The following is a 2,933-nucleotide window of genomic DNA, read 5'->3' on the forward strand; positions in this document are numbered from 1 at the left end:
TTCCCCTTCACTCCCATCTAAAAATAAATTGTATAATAAATTGTATAATTGTAAGAGAGACACTGTCCTTCAGTGTTACTCCTCTGAAGATGCCTGCCACAGTTGCTGGCGAAACGTCAGGAAAGAAAATTCCAAGACCACGGTCACACAGCCCGGATAACCTACAAGAACCAATGAACTCTGACCGTGAAAGCCTTCGACAATAAATTGTATATACATTTGCTAACAGAATTAATCCTCATAATTTAATTAATAGATAGGTATCTTATCTTGGTAAAAATGAGTTAATTGAATACCTTAATGTAACCATAGTACAAAGTATACATAAGAGATTAAATCAAAGAATATCCTTTAAATGAACCCATTACAAATTGATTTTCACAGTAAATTCTCCACGCCTCCCGTTCCCCCCCAAAATTGTACGTTATCAGTCTGATTTATCAAAGCTGTAAGTTTCGCCATCTCTGTCAAGTCTAGCATCTTATTAATCCAGTCTTTTTTAGTCGGTATCTCGTCAGTCTTCCATTTAGCTGCATATATCACTCGAGCAGCCGTGGTGGCATCTATCAAAAAAGTTCGATGAGTGCCACGCCGCCTGTCCCTCACCCCCTTCGCCCTCTGCGGGCCCGCACCCCTTGGACAGGTTGACACGGGTCGGACACGGAACGTGTGGATGTAATAATCATGCCTTGGAGGAGTGGGAGAATGCCGCTGGGAAGCCCTGAGGCTCAGCCCACCTACGTGGCTTGTCGTGGGGGTGCTCAGAGATTACCAAGATAGTTCCCTAGAATTAGGGTTGCCAGGTCCCTCTTCGCCATCGGCGGGAGGTTTTTGGGGCGGAGCCTGAGGAGGATGGGGTTTGGGGAGGGACTTCCATGCCATAGAGCCCAATGGCCAAAGCGGCCCTTTTCTCCAGGTGAACTGATCTCTGTCGGCTGGAGATCAGTTGTACTAGCAGGAGATCTTCTGCTATTACTTGGAGGTTGAAGAATGAAACAAAAATTACACCTCTGTACCTAATAATGCTGTACCTGGAGGTTGGCAACCCTACCTGGAATGTATTGCATAGTAATTAAACATGCATTCAGGATTCTTGTAGGTTATCCGGGCTGTGTAACCGTGGTCTTGGAATTTTCTTTCCTGACGTTTCGCCAGCAACTGTGGCAGGCATCTTCAGAGTAGTAACACTGAAGGACAGTGTCTCTCAGTGTCAAGGGTGTAGGAAGAGTAATATATAGTCAGAAAGGGGTTGGGTTTGAGCTGAGTATTGTCCTGCAAAAGTATTGTCCTGTAAGTATCAAGATAATGTGCTAATGAGGGTATGGTATGTTAATATGGAACCATTGTATCCTGAAGTGATCTGTTAATGTGTGTAATCCAAAGCTAATCTGTATGGCTATTGTTGAATGTTGTCTTTGTCTGGAGGTTTTTCAGGGCAGGAAGCCAAGCCTTATTCATTCTTAAACTCTCCTCTTTTCTGTTAAAGTTGTGCTGATGTTTATGAATTTCAATGGCTTCTCTGTGCAATCTGACAAAATAGTTGGTAGAATTGTCCAGTCTTTCAGTGTCTTGGAATAAGACCCTGTGTCCTGTTTGTGTCAGTCCATGTTCAGCCACTGCTGATTTCTCAGGTTGGCCAAGTCTGCAGTATCTTTCATGTTCTTTTATCCTTGTTTGTATGCTGCGTTTTGTGGTCCCGATGTAAACTTCTCCACAGCTGCAAGGTATACGATATACTCCTGCAGGACAATACTTTTGCAGGACAATACTCAGCTCAAACCCAACCCCTTTCTGACTATATATTACTCTTCCTACACCCTTGACACTGAGAGACACTGTCCTTCAGTGTTACTACTCTGAAGATGCCTGCCACAGTTGCTGGCGAAACGTCAGGAAAGAAAATTCCAAGACCACGGTTACACAGCCCGGATAACCTACAAGAACCAATTAACTCTGACCGTGAAAGCCTTCGACAATATGCATTCAGGACTTTGCCCCACTAAATGGTTTTGAAGGGAAGTGATTCAGTATGTTTGCTGATGGCAGCAGGATACCGGGCCTGCTGAGATGGAGCCCAATCGCCATCTTGAGTTTCATGAAAGAAACTGGATATAATAAGGTTTTTTAAGTTGGGTTGCCAGGTCCCTATTTGTCACCAACTGGAGGTTTTTGGGGTGGAGCCTGAGGAGGGTGGGGTTTGGGAGGGGAGGGACTTCAATGCCATAGAGTCCAATTTTCAAAGTGGCCATTTTCCCCAGGTGAACTGATCTCTATTGGCTGGAGATCAGTTGTAATAGCAGATCTCCAGCTAGTACCTAGAGGTTGGCAACCCTATTTTTGAGAGAGGTGAACAATATATGTTGAAAAATAGATAAAATATGGAACGTTTCACAGGACAATCGCCCACATGTGGACTGTGATCTGTACACTTCTGAAACTTACTTGTATGTGTCCCTCTTACCTGCGTGCAGGGTGCATGTTATTCCTTACACTGAGGTGCTCCATGGGTGTTCTGCCCCTTTTGAAGCAGCTCTGAGAACTCTGTATGTGATCTGCTTCCTCCTCAGTATTATAGATCCTTCATTCTTTTTGTCATTCCTATCAAGCCTACATGGGGCATTCGCCCCTCGTATATCAAAATACTATGCAGTATATTAAATATACATCCGTCGCTGTCCATTCCTAATTGAATCCTTTCAGAAACACTGAAAACAGTAATTTTCTTCTAAAGTGAACTGCTTGTTCAAGCTCGGCCCTCTCACCGGCACTGTTCCAGTGACTGACTGAAACCAAACTTTCAGTGGCACTGTTGTGTACACCATTATCTTCCAGCACTTCTATTAAAATACAGCTTTATTTCTTTTGGTTTCAGTTGTACTCTAATGTATGATTTTTGCTGCCTAGGTGTCTCTATATGCACCTGTCTCTCAGGA

This window comes from Euleptes europaea, chromosome 5 (genome assembly GCF_029931775.1).
Source record: "Euleptes europaea isolate rEulEur1 chromosome 5, rEulEur1.hap1, whole genome shotgun sequence".
Lineage (NCBI taxonomy): Eukaryota > Metazoa > Chordata > Lepidosauria > Squamata > Sphaerodactylidae > Euleptes > Euleptes europaea.